Here is a 23,790-nt window from a genome sequence, read left to right as displayed (position 1 = left end):
TGACCTGTGACCTGTTGAGGAAGCACGACCTGTTGCTGTCCCATCGGAGCCATTGGTAATTGCATTTGCTGTCTAGGTACCATGGGCACCTGCTGTTGTACTTGTTGCATTTGTGCTGGCTGAACACGCGGCATTTGCATCTGCTGCACGGGCTGTAACCCCTGCATCTGTACCATGGTATTTTGAAAGTTCGGATTTTGGTTTCTCATTTTTGGTCCTCTCATATTTTGAAATGTACCGACATTAGTGCTTTGTTGAACGACACCATCCTGCAGCACATTTGGGCACTCCTGTTTCCAATGCCCCACGCCCCGCACCCGTGACATGGTGACATCTTTTTCATCCCTTGCACATCGTTTTGGACCACAACAGTATTTAATTCTGGACCGCAATTCACAAAACCTCGACCTCTCGGTTGCGCCTGAAACACACCATTCACTTGCGGTTGCTGCTGTATCATCTGTTGAACTCCATTTCCCTGTATTCCTGCCTGTGCAGCCCTTATCTGCATCACCATCACCATCACTTTCTCTTTCAACTTTTTCTGCTTCAGCTCAATTTCGTCACTACAGTACTTCGCATACTGCAACACCTCATCAATCGGCTTCGCTTGCCAACAAATCAAATGATTCTTAATCATCGGGCTAAACTCTGGTCTCAGCCCTTCAACAAATCTGAATACAAGATGGTTCATATCTTTCGGCTCAATGGTCTCAGTACCACTGTAATGTTTAAATGCCTTTAACAACCTCTCATAGTAAGCATGTATTGATTCCTTAACCTCCTGTGAGGTCCGGTCGATTTTCTGCCAATCAGTCACTTTCGGCGACACTTTCTGCTTCAAAAACTCAATCACTTTATGATAATACTTCATCACCTCTTCAGAGGGTGCTCCGGTCACCTCATCTCTTGCCAGCTCCTTCGTCGGCCAATCTACCCCTCTCTTGCATTCGAGCCACAAATCAGGCGGAACAATGATCTCAAACAAAGTATTCAAGTCTTCCCAGAGACACTTTGCAAGTTTCACAAACCTATCTGTTTGTTGATACCACTTGATCGGTTTCTCCCTCAACCTGGGATAATCATTTGTAAAAGATAGAATGTCTCCTCTGGACCACGGCACATGAATTAAAACACCACCAGCTGTTTCTCTCATGGGTAATATTTTTACCGATTCCATATTGGGTGAAGCTTTAGTCTGACTCGACCCTGGGCTGTCTCCTTTCTCCTTATCTCTTTTCTTTGCCCATATGCCTTCCCATTTTTCTAACGCACCCCAGATTTGCGCACTTTGCAGTATTTCTTTTCAATGAGCCTTCATTCCGGCAGACCTCATGTGCTCAAAGTCTTTTGACTCAAAGTCTAACCTGTAGCTTCTTTTCAAATGTTTAGTGTTCTCAATATCAATTTTGTATTTGTCTGCTAGGTTTGCTAATCTCTGATGCACCTTGCCCACCTCTTTAGTAATCTTAGGACACAGATATCTCAGTTCTGCTTCCATGTAGGACTCTAATCTGTTTACCCCCCTTGTTCCGTCCACTAGTTTAGCAGCTTCCACTCCCAATCTCACGACATTCAGGTACTCATCTTTCCCTATCTTTTCCGGTTCTACCGCAGTCACTGTAGTCTTATGTGAAGCATAGGTCTTTTCTAACCACTCATTCAACTGTTGTACTGTAAAGCCTTGCAGTGAAATGTTCCCTGCATGCATCATTGGTGACTGTGAAGCATTCGTACTTATCGTCTGTGGGGTTAATACCCCTAGCTCTGCCTGACGCATTGCCTCTAATGGTGCTTCCACTGGGCTAAGATCTATTAAAGACCTCCTCTTTTCAACTGCTTGCTCTCCTTGGGCCATTAACTGGGGAGTTCCTTTGGACCCTCGTCTTATTGCATCTTGGGTCATTACTCCCTGATCACATACGCCAGATTTACCTTGTGCATACAATGGCACCAGTGGACCAACAGTGATTGGTAACGATATTGCAGCAGGTGTCTGACCTGGTCCCAAAGTTTGTGGAGCAGTGACTCCATAGGTCTGTTCTAAAGTACCCGGGACAGGTACTAATGGAGGACCGGCTACTGGGTTATATCCTGGTATCAGTTGTGGCTACGGCTGGGACAGTAATTTTGGAGTCGACAATCTGTACTAACCTCGATTTTGCATATATCGGGTCTGGTGGCACTATCAGATTTATAGTAGTCTCAAGTACTGGGACGTCTGGATAGATTCTCTGTATCTGGAGTGGAGGTTGCAACTGTATCTGCATGTCTGGCGCAGTGGGTACACTGACACCATTCTGTATCGAAGCCGTATCACTAGTCTGAACCGTATCAGTAACTCCCTTCTCCTGCGTCTGGTTCCCAGGACTCATACTAGTGCTCGGGACATTGTCGCTCACCGCATAAGGTGGCGGGCGATCATGTAATATTCGGTCCATGAATTCCTCGTCGTCTGAATCGTCTTCCTCTTCCCAAGGTCTCTTAGTTTCCTTAGGCTTACTAGAGTCTTTGTCTGTTTTACAGGAGGCTTTCTTTCCCTGCGTCTCTTCTCCCTGTGTTATTGCTGGGAACAATTTTAATCCATCAACTATTCCCCGTCTCCACATTTTGTTCTCATTATCCCATCTAGCTTCTGCATAAGACTTTTTTGCCCTTTTTAATCTCCTTTGGAATCTTTCTTGTCTATGTTTAAGGGCCATTAAATCCCAAATCACTAAAGCCTCATACTGAGCTGGCCTCGGAGGTGATTTTTGCGTACTCAACATCCACCTTAAATTCTCTAGCACCTTCGGATTGAACGTTCCATGTTCTGGGAACGCTAAGCTTCCCTCTTTCTCTGTTAATTTGCGCCACTGTTTCATCCATAAACAAGGCGCGACACCTTTTTCCTCCATAACTATGTAAGCTGGAGTACCCTCAGGCAGTGTAGGCTCCCCTTCAGTCACCATAATGTATACATCTCCTTTCAGAGCACTCTTAAAAGCCTTGACAAAATTCATCTTTGCGTTTTTTCTCTTATTTGTATTTAATCAGAAAATTACTTTAATTCCCAGGATGCTCTTCACCCACCTTTCTCAACCTATTGCCTCTCACGGACGGCAGCCAATCCGTGCGCGACCCCTCTCGACAACTGACCTATCTCAGCGCGGCACCACTGACGTCACACTCACACACTGCAGCTGACAAAGTCTTGCGACTCGTCCGCCCCTCACTGAATTCACACAAGCTAATGAAAAATTACTGCAAGCACCTTTACAACAACACAAATCTGCCAGTTTACTACAGGAAGGGTGTTGGACCTGGCTTTTTGACAGGGTCATCCCCAAACTTTTTGCCTCCTTCCTCCTATTTTTTCTGACCTGTTGTTGTTGGCTTTTGACCTCTGGGCACTTTACCACTGCTAACCAGTGCTAAAGTGCATATGCCCTCTGTGTAAATTGTACTATTGATTGGTTTATCCATGATTGGCTATTTAATGTACTTATAAGTCCCTAGTAGAGTGCACTATATGTGCCTAGGGCCTGTAGATTAAATGCTACTAGTGGGCCTGCAGCACTGGTTGTGCCACCCACTTCAGTAGCCTCTTAACCTTGTCTCAGGCCTGCCATTGCAAGGCCTGTGTGTGCAGTTTCACTGCCACTTCGACTTGGCATTTAAAAGTACTTGCCAAGCCTAGAACTCCCCTTTTTCTACATATAAGTCACCCCTAGTGTGTGCCCTAGGTAACCCCTAGAGCAGGGTGCTGTGTGGGTAAAAGGCAGGACATGTACCTGTGTAGTTATATGTCCTGGTAGTATAAAACTCCTAAATTCGTTTTTACACTACTGTGGGGCCTGCTCCCTTCATAGGCTAACATTGGGGCTGCCCTCATACAGTATTAAAGTGGTAGCTGCTGATCTGAAAGGAGCAGGAAGGTCATATTTAGTATGGCCAGAATGGTAATACAAAATCCTGCTGACTGGTGAAGTCGGATTTAATATTACTATTCTAGAAATGCCACTTTTAGAAAGTGAGCATTTCTTTGCACTTAAATCTTTCTGTGCCCTTCAATCCACGTCTGGCTAGGTTTAGTTGACAGCTCCTTGTGCATTCACTCGGACACACCCCAAACACAGGGTACTCAGCCTCACTTGCATACATCTGCATTTTGAATGTGTCTTCCTGGGCTGGGAGGGTGGAGGGCCTGCCCTCACACAAAGGACTGCCACACCCCCTACTGGGACTCTGGCAGACAGGATTGAACTGAAAGGGGGCCTGGTGCATTTCTTAGACACTCTTTGAAGTCACCCCCACTTCAAAGGCACAACTTAATATAAAATAGGGCCTCTGCCCTACCTCATCAGACACTTGCTGGAGAAGAAACCTGAACCAGAAACTGCATCCTGCCAAGAAGAACTGCCTGGCTGCTCAAAGGACTCACCTGTCTGCTTTCTCCAAAGGACTGCTGCCTTGCTGTTGGCCTGCTGCCTTGCTGAACTCTTGTCTGGCTGTAAAAGTGCTCTCCACGGGCTTGGATAGAGCTTGCCTCCTGTTCCTGGAAGTCTCAGGACCAAAAAGACTTCTCTTTTTCATTTGGACGCTTCGTGCGGCGACATTTTCGACGCGCAGCTTGTTCCGTGGCGAGAAAAATGCCGCACACTGATCGACGCCTTCGGGACGACCGGAACTTCGACGCACGGCCTCGCAAGGACAGCGCCGCCCAACCTCCAGAGGAGAAATCGACGCGACGCCTGTCGTGAAAGCAAAACTTCGACGCACAGCCCCTCGGAACGACACGCAGCCGGAAACCAAGCAGGAGAATCCATGCACAGACCCGGGACATCTGGTAATCCCCGCGACCCATAGAAAGAGACTGTCCGCGCGCCGGAAAACGACACACGACTTCCCTGCGTGAAAAATAATGACGCAAGTCCATGTGTGCTGGGGAGAAATCGACGCACACACCATTTTTCCACGTATCTCTTCTTCTGCGGCCCTTTGCAGAGATTTTCCACTCCAAACCAGGTACTTTGTGCTTGAAAGAGACTTTGTTTGCTTTTTAAAGACTTAAGACACTTTGGTGGTCATTCTGACCCTGGCGGTCTTTGACCGCCAGGGCGGAGGACCGCGGGAGCACCGCCGACAGGCCGGCGGTGCTCCAATGGGGATTCCGACCGCGGCGGTAAAGCCGCGGTCGGACCGGCACCACTGGCGGGGTCCCGCCAGTGTACCGCGGCCCCATTGAATCCTCCGCGGCGGCGCAGCTTGCTGCACCGCCGCGGGGATTCCGACCCCCCCTACCGCCATCCAGATCCCGGCGGTCGGACCGCCGAGATCCGGATGGCGGTAGGGGGGGTCGCGGGGCCCCTGGGGGCCCCTGCAGTGCCCATGCCACTGGCATGGGCATTGCAGGGGCCCCCGTAAGAGGGCCCCTACATGTATTTCACTGTCTGCTGCGCAGACAGTGAAATACGCGACGGGTGCAACTGCACCCGTCGCACAGCTTCCACTCCGCCGGCTCGATTCCGAGCCGGCTTCATCGTGGAAGCCTCTTTCCAGCTGGGCTGGCTGGCGGTCTGAAGGCGACCGCCCGCCAGCCCAGCGGGAAAGTCAGAATTACTGCCGCGGTCTTTCGACCGCGGAACGGTAACCTGACGGCGGGACTTTGGCGGGCGGCCTCCGCCGCCCGCCAAGGTCAGAATGAGGGCCTTTATATCACTTTTTAGTGATATCTTTACAAATTCATATTGCATCATTGATCGTTTTGACCTGCAAATTCCCAGATAAATATTATATATTTTTCTAAACACTGTGTGGTGTATTTTTGTGGTGCTACATTATGGTATTGTATGATTTATTGCACAAATGCTTTACACATTGCCTTCTAAGTTAAGCCTGACTGCTCGTGCCAAGCTACCAGAGGGTGGGCACAGGCTGATTTTGGATTGTGTGTGACTTACCCTGACTAGAGTGAGGGTTCTTGCTTGGACAGAGGGTAACCTGAGTGCCAACCAAAAACCCCATTTCTAACAAAGGGTAACACATTCGCTTCAGAACTTTACAGATATTTCACTTGAAGCCTTGGCCTCTAGTCTCTCCTTCTCAGTTCCCGCATACGCAAGCAGAATTTGACCCGCAAATCATACTCTCGACTTGTCAATGGTTCATCCTAGTGCACTTTAGAACTTGCCAAATCTCCATCGAAGGTTTCATACATACAATTTGACTCAAACTCGACTTGTCAACCACGCCCGATTGACCTATTAAACCGCACAGATTACAACATAAACCCAAGTGTCTCCTACACTTGTCAATATACTCCGGAGTCTTAGACCACGACGGGTCCGTACAAAACAACCAACCACGTGGATAATTTTTTTTTTGCCCAAAGCGCCACACTCATATGAAGTACGCCGACTTCCCTACTCTCATACTGCGGAGTACGCCCACTCCTTCTAAAACAAAATTGACCTGACCTAAATACACACAGTTTTTACAATCACCTGCAAAAGGTATAAGCTGAGAAAGCGCAAATCCCTATACCACACACATTATTACGCCGAGAACATTCCCAACTCACTTAGGCAGGCTCCGAGATCCCGGGAAAGTCATGGTGAATTTAGAACCACATCATTCCTCCAATTTGCATTATCTCAGAAAAACAATTTAAACAATGATTCTCCGTCCTAGGGCCCCAAAGGGCCAAACCGTCGCTCTGCTACCAGAGCTGGTAACGCCTCCCTTTATGTCAATTTATTACACATCAGGACTCGTTTTAGGCCAATGAATCTTTTGACGCAGTTGAGAGACACCGTAGGACGAGATAGCTGACTAGTATATCAATCAATATATCAATAATGTCATCAATATTTATCACAACAATACATTTCACTTTAGTCAAAGTCATTAATCAATTCAACGACACTACCATGACCTTTCAGCCATGAATAACCACACCAGTTTAATAGGATTTTATGAATTGTATTCCCTATTGGTTACAATCTACGAGCAAAAGAGTTAATCTCAATACCAAGAAGCATAATAGCATAGTCACAATGTGGCAACTGTGATAAGATTTCATTAACTCAAGAATCACAAACATCAGAACATAGCACGGCGTAAACATAGATCAAGAATAGCAGAGTGTCAAATACGCGTCAGTTCAACATAGCATAATGTCAGTCGTTCGTCTATCTGCGTCAGTTTTGGTAAACCCTGTCCTAACCACTAATTAGCATTCGCATGTTGGGCTTCATGCAAAACAATTTAGAACACCAATTTGGAAAACAAGCAGTTGGTACCTAGGAAGGAAAAGCAAACAGACAAATTACAAATGCATTGTCATAATTACCCTCCAAAGTTAGGTCAGCGCATAGGTTCAGTCTTCGTCTTCAGGACATCAGTCAAATCGCCATCAGTCAGGACTCAACTAAGGGGTATAAGGGGCACTTCCCTCATAAGGAGGAAAAGTGTAAATGGGAAGTCTATGGCTGAGGATGGTTTTAATAAATCTCAAGTCACCAATCAGAGTGACAAAGTTTCTGGATAAAATCAATAGCATTCCCTAACTCGCTCTCTCGACCTTTCTGTGACATGGGTTTTTATCCCTTTTCCGTAGTACATTCCCCAAAATTCTATTGGACATTTGTTATACCCCACTATCTTTAACCTATTAAATTTGACATTAGGTAATCCCAATCTTCACCCCATATTGGTTTACAAGTCTTTGATTGGTCTTCGTAATTGACGTCTTCAGAGGTGGCACATCCGGTTTTACTTCATCTCTTGGTAATTCTTTGTACATCTTTTAGTCAGCAGTTCCTTTGTCGTCCCCGGTTTGAATGACCTTGTACATTACATTAATCTACACTTGTTTCAAAATATTATAACATTTATTCCAGAGCACAGAAGATGCGCCTGGGAACGGATTTAACATGGTTACATTCATCTTCCAAGCTTGAAGAAAAAGAACATTGCGGGTTCATGGCCCCTTGTGAGTCAGCACACTGAAAAACAGAAAATGCATTTAATATGAGAGCCAGGCAGCTAAGCTGCAGCTCACGCTAACTTAAGGCCCATGAGGATATTCAATACAGATTCAATAACGCAAATGTTAATATAAGCTTAACTGAACATAACATAAACATTTTATTCATTATTATTAGTTTGCGTATACATTGATGGCCACTCATCGTGGTCACAATTCAAGTGCACGTTTAAGCAAAATTGCTATTATTATAGTTTCTATGCGGCATCATCACACATTAATATATAAACATTTCATGTTAATATAGATTATATAAGCTACGCTCTCTTACAAATTTAGAAAAGAAGAGGGGTTTGAACCGAGTTGGATGCATTGGGCTTCTTGCTAATGGAACATCTGACTTCTAAGCCAGCCATGGCTGGTTCCACTTCTGCTTTAGCTACAAAAGGGTGATGCAGGTAGAGATAAAAAACGCTTTTGATAGTTTCCTCCCTCACTCTCCTACCAGGAACATCACAGAGGCTAGATTACCAGAGGATATCCAAGGGAGTTTGGGAATTTGCTGAAATATGTTAAGAATTATAAAGGTATTAAGGAGGCTTACTTTCTACCTTTTTCTCCCCGGCGGATTACATCCAGCAACAGGACATGGGAGCCGGGCTCAAACCTGACAGGGCACTATTAGCATTTAATTTACAGGCCCTGGGTACATGTAGCACCTCTTTACCAGGGACTTGTAAGTGAATTGCCAATTGGGTGTAAGCCAATTTTACCATGTTTGAAGGAGTGAGCACAAACACTGGTTAGCAGTGGTGCAGAGTCCCAAAGCCAACAACAAGCATTTGCAATGCAATAGGTCTCTCATTTACTGGGGTTGGAGCCATTGGGATTGTAAATGCATAACTGGACTTTTTTTGCCACATTAATTGGTCAGCCCTGCCACATATTCTGGTCCTTTCTGCCATACAATTCCAGTGGCCCTGCATATAACTAAAGGGATAGTAGGCCTACTGGAATATTTTTTTTAAACAAGGCCTTAAAACACAGACTACTCTCAGGTGCAAACATATTTACTTGGCAGTTGGTAGAGGCAACATTGCCTGCAGGGCAATGGATAAATAATTGTACTCCAAGAATGCGTGCTTACTGGATCACTGTTCCTTTACTGCAGTCTGGGGAGTCAAACAAAACTCAATGATTTTTCACACGCTTGAGGAGAGCCATCTCACATGATATTAATGGTTCTCAGTCAGTCTTGAACAGAAATATTAGTTATAAAATATTGACCATTATACAGCATAATCAACTGTAAGCTCTCCCCGAGGATAGTTTTATAAATACATGCACACACAGCTCAAGTTTCACTTCCTCAAACGTGTGCAGTTTTTCTGGTCAGGTTTCTGCTTTGTATTCGCAGCTTGTATCATGTTATAAAAATAAAACTACAAGTCCCAGAATGAAAAGCTGAAACATAAACTAAATGAGTGAATCATGCATAAAACTAGGGAGCTGGACAACTCTATGAATACCACTCCAAGGGTTGGTTTCCAGCTTGTATCATGTTATAAAAATAAAACTACAAGTCTCAAAATGAATATGAGTGCTGCAAAGAACGTGTACTATGCAGATCAGAGTGCATATAATGTAAAAATGTCAAAATAACTCTGGCGATTAATATTCTTTTTGGAGAGAGAAGGTATTTTTGTCTAGTGGATATTTGGACTCATTATAAGGCAGTTGTGGCTCGTGGCACGCTGAAGAGGCTGGGCAGCACGGGGGCGAGGGAGGAATAAAAAAAAAAACACTTACCTGGATCATCACCGCTGCCGACACCACTGCGCCGCCCCTCTGGTGAAGGCACTGGCTCCCAGCCTGCCCTGCTACCAATCCTGATGCTGCACAGAGCAGCGGAATGCCCAGCAGGGCGCTACTAGCCATACTGGGAGCCTGTGCCTACGTTCTCCAGCCCAGCAACACAGTGCCAGGCTGGAGAGAGCCCTGTGCACATGTGTGCATGGCCTGCCCGAGACACCCGGCCACACAACATGGTCACTGAGGGGTAGTGCTGTGCATATATGTGCACTGAGGGGAGTGCACAGTGCACTCCCCTTGTCTCCGTCATCCCCCATGGCCTGCCCCTTCCATAGTTTATTATCCTTTCGTTCTGAAAGTTTGCAGCTTCTGCTGCTGGCGGGGGTGGGGGTGCGATGCTCCTCCGCCATAGTGGAGGAGCCGCCCCTGATATATTCTGAGGTAACATGGGTGGAACCTTTATACAGTTTAGCCCCTGAGAAAATTTATATTTGATAAGTGATCCCAGAGAAGACCCTTGGGGAAGGTCTCAGACAGTTCCAATGTTATCTGTAACCCCAGCCAAGTGTCACTGAACCGAGCTCCCTGCCTCATCACTGATGGCTGCGAATGAGAGGAGGATCCTGGGAGAAACAGTATTTGGGCAAAACTCCAGAATTCAAACAAAATGTAGAACTGAGGAACTGGATTCATCTATGTGATTACGTGGTGTAACACTCTGAAAATGCCGTGTGTGACTAACAGGGGTTGATGTGATAAGTGTAAGAACAAAGAGCTAACAGCAACATCCTGAGCAGGTCAGTCAACTTTAGGCTAATGTAGCGTGTGGTTACCATACCGGAAACTCCTAAAATCCTGAAATCTAGGTCCAGATAACATGAAGTAGCAGCTCTACGTCTTATGTACTAAACATCTATCTTGCATACTACACTTTTAGGCTTTTATCGATCCGTGTACATCCCTATGTCTTTTTCGGTGGAAATACAGTTATCAATCCGTTCTAGAGGGACACTCTACCAACCAGTCACTTCTTAGTGCAATAGTTTGCAAAGCAGCATCATAGATAAAGCTTAGGGCCAGATGTAGGAAGATTCCAAATTGCGAGTTGCAATTTGCGAGTCCCAGCGACTCGCAAATTGCAACTCGCAATTTGGAATGCAGAAAGGTGTCTCAGACACCTTCTGCGAGTCACTATGGGGTCGCAAAGACCCACCTCATTAATATTAATGAGGTGGGTCGCAATTTGCGACCCCATAGCGATTCAGGGCACTCACGGGGATGGTGGCCTGCTGGAGACAGCAGACCACCATGTCCGTGACTGCTTTTAAATAAAGCAGTCTTTTTTTTTCAAAGTGTAGCCCGTTTTCCTTAAAGGAAAACGAGTTGCACTTTGAAAAAAACCGAAAGCTTTAGTTTCGGTATTTTTCAGGGCAGGTAGTGGTCCCTTGGACCACTGCCTGCTCTGAAAAATATATTTTTTTTCCAGCCACAAAGGGGAAGGGGTCCCCATCGTTTGCGCCTGGGTTACCATCCACTTCAAGTGGATGGTAACTGCACTTTCATTTGCGACCGCAATCGCGGTCGCAAATGAAAATGCATAGCATTGCGAGTCGCAAATAGGAAGGGAACATCCCTTCCTATTTGCGAGTCGGAAATGCATTTTGCGAGTCAGTTCCGACTCGCAAAATGCATTTCTACATAGCAAAGTGGCTTTAGCGACTCGCAAACGGCGATTTTCGCCGTTTGCGACTCCCTAAACCCTTGCTACATCTGGCCCTTAATAACTGCATATCCGGTAATATGTTTATAGCAATTCATTATCTATGAACAATGTTTCCACTGGACAAAATTATGTTTGTATGCTGTTAGAATAATGTTTTGATTGTTTAGTTGGGAAATTACTGTGGCAACGAATCGGTGATTAAACTGTTGAAAAGAGGAAACAAAGTAGTTTCCACCACATAGTTCTGTAATTTCATACCAGTGTTTCTATTTGACATCAACCGCAGACCTCTAGTAGAACTTAGTAAGCTAAAGTTCTGAACCATGTTTTTTAATTCAAAATGTGCATATCATAGCAGTGGAACTAATAATAATGGGAAGCCTTAGAATGTCTCAGATAAAAGCTTTGAAACACATATGAGTGGTGAATGATAAGTGGTTTGAATGGCTCATATATGACAAACCTGATTTGCCTCAGAAACGTTTGGATAAAATTAGAACACTGAAATGTTGGGTGCTCCATTGAAGACAATGCCTTATCTCAGGGACCAGTACAAGCTTTCTGCCCCAAAATTCCAAAGTTTGTCTTTTGGTTTCTCGCTTTTTCATTTGGAACCTTCTACTCACAGTGGATGGATTGTCTAATAGTCTTATAGCCCTTCTGCCACAGGCTGTAGAGGTTGCTAAAGGCTTCTCCCTCGTCATAGCCCCTCGCCTGCAGCTTGGGCATATAACTTGGGTCCAGGTCCTTAAACAACAGGTATAGCTCCCAACCGCAGGCTATATTATTGAAAAATATGGAACTGGTGAATGATAAGTGGTTGTGGTAGCACTTTTGTTGAGTAACCCATGAATACAGAAATGAAGTAGCATAGCAGTCAATGCTTGTTTACTGAATAAATAAAGAATAACAATCGATATTAAGCAAAGTGTGGGCTGAAACAATTTGCTTGGTGCTCATATGCGATACAGAAGAGATGCAAAATTGGTGCATCATACATAGTGAGAAACAACCCTGATAAAATAAAAATAGCAATAGTATTTGTGAGTCCAAAAAGACAGTGTTTCGATCGTATAGGGATAAAGGAGCATCAGCAGGACTTAACTTCATTTAGATACAATATTTTTTATTGTTAAGTTTTTGTGATATAGTTTTCTTCAAAACAGATACTCTTATATTTAACCTTCTTTTCTGCATTTTAGCCTGTTAGGGCCCTATATCAGTGTGGCAGGTCTTCAGGACTAGGGCAGTGCTAGGCCAGTTAGCACTGGCCCATGGGAGCTATGGGCAACTACGCAATACTTCTAACAAATATTGCTTGCATTCCCTGAAACAGAAACTCCCTTTTTATGATTCCACTTTTAAAAGTTGTTGGCCTACTTCCTTTTCTTAATTGTCAGCAGCAGCAGACTCACTTCCGGAGTGCTCATTCCTAGATCAGCCAAACTTCCTGTGCCTGACCCTTTCCTCTGTACCTATAGAGCGTCTTGTATTAGAAAATTCAATTTAACATCTGGCTCTCAGGGCAGCTAGAAACCAGAAAGGCTGGCAGTTGATAAACTGCCAACTCGTCACTCAGATTTAAAAAGTAGCTTTAACTTCGCAATGTCCTTGCAGTGGAAAAAGGATCTTGCTGTTGGTTCAGTTCCATGGAAAACAGTGTTCCAAAAATAACACATTCTGCTTCCCTTTATATAATAGAACCAAACACTACAAACACACACCACAGAGCAGGAGAAACAAAGGGAGTGATAGCCACAAACAAGATATGGTGAAGGGCTCGTAGACAACTTCGAGTGCACCATGGTAGCTTGATGTGGTGTATGACCACAAGCGACATCTTCTGTGGGGCAGTAGGGCTCTATCCCCACCGGTATTTCAGATGAGGGACTCGGGAAAGCGCAAAAAAGCCTGGGCTTTCCAAAGTGAACAGACACACCACATCTCAGGATTTCTTTTAAAGTTCTCCCTCCAGATGCGTCAATTGCTGCTGTTAATGTTTCACAGTGTGACCACAGGAGGGGCGGGGAGTGCGGGGGCGGTGCTGCAGGAGGGGTTATGACTCACAGTCAGACCGCGTGGGGCTCATTGTGGCCGGCAGTAACATTATTTGCCAACTCTTGTTTTAGACTAGCATGAATGTTAACTCATTAACAATGACATTCTAATATCTGCATATAAATTTCAGTCTCTGCCAGTCACCTTTTCACAAATTAACCGTTGTCGCTTCCAAAAATAAAGGCCAGAAAACACGAACTTAGGTAAGAGTTTTTAAAACTTTGTTACACAGTTGGAAAACCATTAGTAGCTTTTCATGCAGCACACTGCTGCATTCTGGGACTTGTAGTTTTTTTTTTTTTGTAGCGGGCCTGAAAATACCAATACGCAAAGTGCTGTTGGCTGAAATGCCTTGGCTGTCTGAATGAGTCATGCATAACATAGGCTCACTTGGATGAGATGTGTTACATTTTAAAACGTTGCTGTTAGAAATGGGGTGTCTAGTTGGCAGAGGTATACATCCTTGTCCAAGTAGGGAACACAATCTTAGGGTAAGTCACACACAGTCCAAACTATCCTGAGCAGTCAGGCTTAACTTAGAACTCAATGTGTAAAGTATTTGTACAATAAATTATAAGGTGAAAACATCACAAAAATACACCACACAGGTTTATAAAAATCGATATTAATCTGAATGAAATAAGGTCAAAACGACAAAGATCCAATAAGCAAAAGTTGAAATATCACTTTTAAAAGGTTTAAAAGAGTCTTAATCCTTAGAAATGAACAGTTGTCTCTTTCTTACACACACAGTACCTGGTATGCGTCAAAAATATCACACACGGAGACTGCAGAGGAGGAGATGCATGGAAAAATAGGATGTCGTGTCGGATTTTCCGACGCGGCACAGACGATGCATTGTTTCTTTCCACGCTGCAAGGGGTTTGCGTCATTCTTCAGCGTGCAGTCTTGGTTCCTCACTGCGATACGGGGAAAATCCTTGACACGCTCGAAGAAGGCACGGGTGCTGCGTTGATCCGGTAGGCAACGCGTCAGATTTTCTATTGCAAGGCAGGCGCTGCATTGAATTTCCAGTTGGATTTCCTGAAGAGATTGAGGCCCTCATTACAATGCTGGCGTTGGTGTTAAAGCGGCAGTAATACCGCCAATAGGCCGGCGGTAAAAAAAAATGGGATCACGACCACGGCGGAAACCGCCAGCACAGACAGCCACTTTAACACTCTGACTGCCACGGCGGTAGCAACAAACACCGCGGCGGTCACCGCCAACAGACAGGCGGAAAACAATGTACCGCCCGCCCCATCACAACCCGCCAATCCGCCAGCTTTTCCGGGGCGGTACCAATGCCATCAAAAGCACGGCGGAAAAGGAACTTGGAAAGGAAACCACTCACCGTTCGACACAAACGAAGAACCAGGACGCCATGGAGCCCTAGCTGCAGGTCCTGCCCATACTGGTCTACCTCCTCATCTACCAGGAATACGAAAGGCGGCGGCAATGACCACGGTGAGTACGACACCTACTACACACGCAACACCCCACCCTCACCCACAACACCATACACACAAAAACATGCATCAACATTACATTTACACCCCGTGACCCCCTGGAAGATTGCAAGGACAAAAGGAATAGAGTCAAATCAGTGATATATTAGAAATAGGCAGATATATGTAATAAATAGAAAAACTGTATTTACAAAAATATACATTATGTACATAAGGCGGTACATTGTCCATTCAAAATGTCCGTGGACCACTGGGCCAAATATCATGGGCCAAGCCCACACATGACTCCTGCCTCAATACGGAGAGAATACTGCAGGGGCAAAAACACACAGGTCAAAAACAACAGGCACCTCAGGGGGATTCGGAAGGGGGGCACCTCAGCCGGAAGATGGAATAACTCCACTGCTCCTCGAGGGGCTCCATGCGCACTGCTTGGTCCTGGGGAGTGCAAGGCCACAGTCTCTCAAGTGGGTGGTTTGCCCACTGCTTGGTCCTGGGGAGTGCAAAGCCACAGTTTCTCAAGTGGGTGGTTTTCCCACTGCTTGGTCCTGGGGAGTGCAAGGCCACAGTTTCTCATGTGGGTGGTTTGCCCACTGCTTGGTCCTGAGGAGTGCAAGGCCACAGTCTCTCTAGTGGGTGCCTTTCTCCACTGGTTCTGGAGGGGGCTTTGTGCCCAGTCTGCTTCATCCTGCCAAGGATTGGGTGAGTGGATGCCTTTCTCCACTGGTTCTGGAGAGGGGCTTTGTGCCCAGTCTGCTTCATCTTGCCAATGATTGGGTGAGTAGATGCCTTTCTACACTGGTTCTGGAGGGGGCTTTGTGCCCAGTCTGCTTCAGCTGCTGGCGGTGCTGGCCGCGGTGTAGGTGGCGGTGCTGGCGCTTGTGCTGGTAGCCACCAGGCCTTCACCTGCAGCCTCCGACGGCTGAAGTGCCTTGCCTGTTTTTTCTGCACCTTCCTCACCCTGGCAAATGCTGGTGTTACGTTGGGTCTGGAAGCTGGAGTCTTTGAGGTGCCCTTGCTGGGCGGTTGGTGCTCCTTCTCCTTGCTGCATGCTGTCCACCTCTTCACCTTGGCAGGTGGCGGTATGGTTTTGTCCTTGGCAGGTGTTGGTGGCACACTGGCTGGGCTGACGGGTGCCCCCTTTGAGCCTCTGATAGCTGCAGGAACCACAGCGGACGTCAACTTGGTGGCTGAGGTGCTGGGCTGGGTTCTGGACACCCTGGCCCGAGGGGAAGGACAGGGGGGTGGGGGAGGGGTAGGGAAGAGGTCAATGTTTGCCAGGAAAAACTTCTTAGAGACACTCGGGCGGGAAGAGGGAGAGGGTTTAGGAGTGGAGGAAGAGGGAGTGGTTGTAGGAGGTGTCTGTCTGCTGTGTTTGGGTGCAGGTGCATGGGCTGGATGCTGTTGTGAGGTGGATGGCTGTTGGGTGGGTGGGTGCTTGCATTTGTGAACTTTGGGAGGAGGGGTCACAGACACACTTGGAGAGGACACAGGGGACGTGTGCATGGATGTGGGGGTGATGACTGCCAGTGAGGGGTGTATTGTGATGGGCGTGCTGGTGATGGAGGTAGTGGATGAGGATGTAGTGCACGCAGGTGTGAGTGGAGACGCTATTGGGATGGAGGTGGATGACGAGGAGGAGGGGGACACAGTGGAGGCAGTGAATGTTGGTGTGTCTGCATGGGGATGGTGCTTGTGTGAGTGCCTGTGAGATGAAGTGTGGTGCTTGTGTTTGCCTGAGACACTTTTGTGTGGTAATTTGGGTGAATGCTGGTCTGAAGGTGTGCTTGAGCTAGGCTGGGGTTGAGGGGATTGGGACTGGGTAGAGGAAGTTGGAGGGGGGAGGCTAGAGGCAGGGACAAGGGCTGCCATCAGTGCTGAGGCCAGAGCCTGAAATGCTCTCTGTTGGGCCGCCACACCAGAGTGAATGCCCTCCAGATATGCATTTGTTTGTTGCAAATGCCTCTCGACACCCAGGATGGCATTCAAAATGGTTGACTGCCCAACAGTGAGGGATCTCAGGAGGTCAATAGCCTCCTCACTGAGGGCAGCAGGGCTGACTGGGGCAGGGCCTGAGGTGCCTGGGGCGAAGGAGATGCCCACCATCCTGGGTGAGCGGGCACGGGAAACAGGCTGAGGGGCTGCTGAAAGGGCGGTGATGGTAGGGGGGGTGGCGGCTCGACCTGTTGTTGGGGTGAGCACAGAGGTGTCTGCCACCGCCAGGGAGCATCCATCGGAGGAGGAGTCACTGTCTGTGGTGTCACCTCCTGTCCCCGTTGTGGTGCTCCCCTCTCCCTCCGTCCCACTGGTGCCCTTCCCGTCGGTGGATTCAGCCTCCAGGCCCATGTGGGATGCAGCTCCAGCCGTTGCCGGTGCCTCTGCTCCTCCGCCAGATGATGCTAATGCACACAAGGACAGGATGACAAAACAAAAAGGGGGGGAGAGACAGAGGATACACCTGGTCAATGCCAGCAACACCACCACCATTGGCGTACACAACACACAGGGAGCAGCCCTATACACTAGGCCACGCACTAACAGTTACTAAGATAGTCACCAGCCCATGGGGTACAATGCCTACCGCCAATCAGCTGCACACCTGAAACCCACAAGACCATGCCCAATAGTAGATGCCCACTAACACCATTGGGGTAGGAGTGCTCCAGAGCCTGCCCAACAAGGGACCTACCCTGCGTTCTTCGCCCTGGCCTAGGGGCACCCACATCCCACATCCCTCACCCAGGTAACCATTAACGCGTGCAAAGTCAGGATTCAGAATCTGTACTCACCCCGTTGTGGCTGCTGTGATGCCTTCAAGCGCCCATCCAACTTCGAATAGGCCACCGCCAGGATGCAGAACATCAGAGGGGTCATGGTGCGACGGGCACCCCTTCCTCGTTGGGGAGCCAGCCCCAGCTGGGCCTCCGCTGTCTTCTTTGCCCAGCGGCGCAGGTTCTCCCACCGTTTGCAGCAGTGGATGCTCCGCCTGTCAAAGACCCCCAGGGTCAGCACCTCCTTGATGATGGCACGTTAAATATCCTTTTTTCTGGTGGGCGCTGACCTGCATGGAAAAGACAGCAGAAAAGGGAATTAGTCAACCATCTGGACCGTCACACTCATGGCCCACCAAATCCCTCCCATCCCCGGAAACACATACATTGACCACCATACATGCAGCACTCTGGCCAGGACGCCTCTGCCCCCCCACATGTGGCTTACACACACAGCAATCCCTACATTCATGGTCCACGCATCCTGCTCACAGTGTAATCACCTGTTTGTCTGGAGGACCGTAGAATAACGTGTACTGGGGTAGGACCCCATCCACCAGTTTCTCCAACTCCTCCGCGGTGAAGGCAGGGGCCCTTTCCCCAGACACATGAGCCATTGTCGCTTCCAGACACAGGTCACAGCAGCACTTGCAGTGTAGTTCCTCTCCTGTTAAATGTCAGGTAGCAAGTGAGTGAACAGATAGAAAATGATGGTCACATCCGTGGTGGTGCGTACTGTCACCGCCGGCGTACATCGCCATTGGCTCCTGGAACCCATAGGGCTCAATGATAACCAATGCAAAGTTGCGTGGCGGTCTTCGACCGCCTACCGCAACGGCGCACAACGCCAGCGGAATTACCTCATTTCCACTTGTCCCTCCTCACAGTTCAGGCAGCCTCCATTTCAGGGGGGCACAAGGCATGGCACCTGACTGCGTCACAGCAGACATTGGCACAGCAACTGATTTTCAGATTCACATACTGGTTCTGTAAAGGAAAAAATGCATCATTAGTGCAATAGATGTGTGAATATGACCCACTGATCACCGTTTTCTTCCATAGGCTTCAACCGTTGAGGCTGAATATGAGATGGAAACATCCTCTGGTGTACAGACCCCTGGTGGACCTTGCGACAATGGAGGACAGATACATTATCATAACATACAGACTTGATCGGGCCACAATCCAAGAACTGTGTGCCCAATTGGAGCCTGACCTGATTTCAGCTATCTGCCAGCCCACAGGTATCCCCCCTCTAGTGCAGGTCCTGTCAATGCTCCATTTCCTGGCTAGTGGTTACTTCCAAACTACAGTGGCCATGGCATCAGGGATGTCTCAGTCAATGTTCTCAAACGTGTTGACCAGAGTTTTGTCAGCCCTGCTGAAACACATGTGCAGCTACATTGTATTCCCCCAGGTGTAGGATATGGCCACAGTAAAAGCTGACTTTTATACCCTGGGACATATCCCCAACATCATTGGTGCCATTGATGGTACACATGTGGCATTTGTTCCCCCCCCCCCATAGAGAAACAAACAAGTTTTCAGGAATAGAAAAAGCTATCACTCTATGAATGTGCAGATGGTGTGTTTGGCGGACCAGTACATCTCCCATGTAAATGCCAAGTATCCTGGCTCTGTGCATGACTCCTTTATCTTGAGGAATAGCAGCATCCTATATGTGATGGGCCAACTCCAGAGGCACAGGGTGTGGCTAATAGGTGAGCCCAAGGTCCCCACCCAGTATAAGTAGGTGTCTGGGTTTGGGGTTGTCCCTAAGGATTACTGTGTGTCTAACAGTTGTCCCTCGATATTTGCAGGTGACTCTGGTTACCTCAACCTCTCATGGCTACTGACCCCAGTGATGAATGCCAGGACAAGGGCAGAGGAACGTTACAATGAGGCACATGGGCGAACAAGGCGGATAATAGAAAGAACCTTCGGCCTCCTGAAGGCCAGGTTCAGGTGCCTCCATCTGACAGGTGGATCCCTGTACTACTCACCCAAGAAGGTGTGCCAGATTATCGTTGCATGTTGCATGTTGCACAACCTGGGCTTGAGACGCCAGGTGCCGTTTCTGCAGGGGGATGAGCCTGGAGATGGTCTTGTGGCAGCGGTGGAGCCTGTGGACAGTGAGGAAGAGGAGGCCGAGGAAGAAGATGTGGACAACAGAAGTAATATAATACAGCAGCACTTCCAGTGACACACAGGTAAGACACTGAATCTTAACTTTACATTTCAGTTTTCTGTTAGACATTGTACATGGCAGCCTAATTTCCCTATGTCTATGGCCACTTACTTTACCCTTTGGCATCTTTATTTTCAGATCTCTGTGGCCCACTCTAGCTCCTGGTTTGTTTACTGCTGCCCAGTAAATGAAAATGTACCTGTACATATGACTTGCTATGCTTTGATAATGTTGTACTAATACATATTTGAATCATTTGACAGACTCCAGATTTGTATTTGTTCCAAGGGTGTTTATTTAAGTGCTCATACGTAGAGGGGGATGTGTAATGGGCTAGGGTGATGGTGGAGGAATGTCCAGTTAGAGTCCAGTCTCTTGGTATCACAGGTGCATTGTCCAATGGGGCATAGGAAGGGGAGTAATGGCAGTCCAAGGTGGACAGGGTGACAGAGTGGGACAGAAGGAGAGTCCTATTTCCTGGCAGGGGTCTTCGCAATGTTCTCTGGCTTCTGCCTGGATCACAGGGACCGTATGCGGGGTGGTTCTCCTTCTGCAGGGGGTGGGGTGCTAGTGGCCTGTTGGTCCTGTGGCGGGGCCTCCTGTCCACTAGCGCCAGCGGAGGTGGAGGGCTATTCTTCAGTGTGGCTAGTGTCAGGGGCCCGTTGTTGTGCCACTGCCTCCCTCATGGTCTTGCTCATGTCAGCCAGCACCCCTGGAATGGTGACCAGGATGGTGTAAATGTTTTTTAGGTCATCCCTGATCCCCAGGTACTGTCCCCTCTGCAGCAGCTGGGTCTCCTGCAACTTGCACAGTATCTGGCAGATGGTCTCCTGGGAATGGTGGTATGCTCCCAGGATGTTGGTGAGTGCATCCTGGAGAGTCGGTTCCCTGGGCCTGTCCTCCCCCTGTCGCACAGCAGTCCTCACAGCTTCCCTGTTGTCCTTTGCCTCTGTCCCTTGAACCGTGTGCCCACTGGCACTGACCCCAGGTCCCTGATCGTCCTGTGTTTGTGGGGTTGCCTGGGGTCCCTGTAGTGGTGGACACACTGCTGTTTGACGTGTCCTGGGGACAGTGGCATGGTCCCGTTTGGTGGGTGCTGTGCTGGTGTTTCCTGAGGGGGAGGCTCTGTGGTTGGTTGTGAGTGGTGTGAGCGATATGTGTGTGGGTGTGTGGGGTGCTGTGTTGGGGTGTGTGGTGTGAGGTGCGTGGATGGTGTATGGGTGAGGTCGTTTTGTAGCTCTGTATGAGTGGGTGCTCCTAGCTTCTATCTCTCTCACTTGCCAAAATGTTTGGGTTGTAAAGGATTGTGGGTAATGTGGGTGTGTGTTTTATTGTGGTGTGAGTGTGTGGGTGTGGTGTGTGTATGTGTGTCAGGTGTGTGTAGTTTGAATTGTCCAATGTGGTGTAGTTTTGTTAGTGTGTGTATTTTGAGTGCGGCGGTGTGTACTGCCAATGGTTTACCGCGGTTGAAAGACCGCCGCAGTGATTCGTGGGTCGTGATACTGTGGGCGTATTCCTGTTGCCGTAATGGTGTGGGTTTTGGTACCGCCAGTTTATCACTCACCTTTGGTCTGGCGGACTTGTGTGGGTGTCTGTATAGTGGCCGATTTCTCAGTGTGGGTCATAATACCCGTAGCGGAATACCGCCGTGGTCACGGTATGTTGGCGGCCGTCAGCACGGCGGTAGGCGGCATTTACCTCCAGGGGTGTAATGAGGGCCTAAGTCTTTTTGGCCCTGAGACTTCAGAAAACAGGAGGCAAGCTCAATCCTTGGAGACCACTTTTGGGGAAGGCAGAGTCCTTCTCAGCAAAGTCAGAGGCCAGCAGGGCAGCAGGGCAACAGCAGGGCAGCAGCCCTTCTCAGCAAAGCAGTCCAGATGAGTCCTTTGGGCAGCCAGGCAGCTCCTCTGATAGGGTGCAGGTGTAGGTCCAGAAGTGTCTGGTTTGGTGGGGTCCGAGACCCAGTTTATATACCCAAAAATGCCTTTGAAGTGGGGGAGACTTCAAAGAGTGTTTTTATTTATTTTTTATAAACTATTTTTATTGGTATTTTAAAGAAGGAAAAAGAGAAGAAAAAAGAATGTAGAAGAGCACAGGTAGGTGCTAGCCACACCATCTTGTACATAACATTGAATAGACAACACAGATTGTCAGTATGGCACATCAACATTATTAACATTCCACACTGGGCGTACAATAATGAGTGGTTAAGGGAGAAGACCCAGCCATTTCCCCCACAGCTAACCCACTTGCCTAATAGTCCGATTTTTCCTGACTTGCACACCAGTCAACTCCATGTTTTCATTTCCGCAAAGACAGGAATGAGGCAGTGTTCCAAGTGGCTGCAATGTCTCTTTTCACCACCAGTAAAGCCGTACCCACACATGCTTGGCCAGCCCTCGAGCCATCCAGTTCATCCATAGCGCCCAACGAGACCAGATTTGGGGACATCTGCTGCTCTTCTCCCAACACTGTGGTCAGTTCACGGAATATCTTTCCCTAGTACGCCTCTGTACAGGGGCACCCCCAGAGTATATGGAAAAAGTCTGCCAAGTCTTCCATGCACCTAGGGCACTGGGCAGATAGGCGGAGGCCCGCTCGATGTAGCCAGACAGGAGAAAGGTAAGAACCATGCAGAAAATACAATTGCACTAATAGTAACTTCGCCGACACTGCCAGTAGTCTGGGTGCCATCAGTGCATCCACCCAATCTCCTCCAGAGGTCCTAGCCAACCCTCCCACCTACCCCTGAGGTGATTCAGGTCGCTCGGGCATGGTTAATTAACATCTTGTTAATTTGGGACTCCCCTTTTTTCACTAGAGCACCCATGAGAAATTTCACCTCCAGTGGATTGTATTCGGGAAGTGAATCAGTGTGTGTTCAGGGCATGTCACAGTTGGAGGTATCTGAAGAATTGTGTGCGGGGAGTTGGAAGTCAGCCTGTAGGTCCTGAAAGGATCGCATTGAATCCCCCCTCTATTCGTTGGGCTCTGCCATATAAAGTAAGACATCAGCATACAAAGCCACGCGGTCTTCATATGCGTTTCCTCAGCTCCAGCCACGATACAGAGGGTTGATTCTAATCAGTTGTGCCAAAGGCTCAATGGACAAGGCAAAACGGAGGGGGGATACGGGGCAGCCCTGACACGTTCCCCGGTGGATTTGGAAGGAGAAGGACAGGATACCATTGACCTAGACCTGGGCCATGGGAATGGCGTATAAGGCACGGACCAAACAACAAAATCTAGGCCCCAAGCCAGGACGCTGCAACACTAGAAAGAGGAACCCCTAGAACACATTATCAAAAGCCTTCTCAAAGTCAACAAAGAGAAGGGCCAGGTCTTGGGATAGCTGGTGATGTTGCCCCAATGCCACATGCAGACGACGTACACAATGCCGCGTGTTTCGGTTGGCCATAAAACCACACTGGTCCGGGTGAATCAACGATGGCAGGACCCTCTTAAGGCACAATGCAAGAATCGTGGCATAAATCTTCACCTCGCTGTTGATAGGGGAGATTGGTCTATAGTCTGCGCAATACCGTAACGTCGGCTGCTTTTTTGGGAGCACCACAATAGTGGCCATATCCATTCCCTCCGGATAGGAGCCCAGTCGGTCCACCTCATCGTATAAGGCCCTGAGGTGTAGCATTAATTTGTCACAAAATACTTTATAGTATTCAGACGGAAACCCATCAGGTCCGGGAGTCTTGCCAGTTCCCAGTGAGGAAATTGCCTCATTGATTTCTTCAGTCATTATGGTATCGTCCAGGGCTGCTCCCTCTACATGGGGCAGTACA

Source organism: Pleurodeles waltl, chromosome 4_1 (genome assembly GCF_031143425.1).
Source record: "Pleurodeles waltl isolate 20211129_DDA chromosome 4_1, aPleWal1.hap1.20221129, whole genome shotgun sequence".
Taxonomy (NCBI): Eukaryota; Metazoa; Chordata; class Amphibia; order Caudata; family Salamandridae; genus Pleurodeles; species Pleurodeles waltl.
This window is presented reverse-complemented; position numbering follows the sequence as displayed.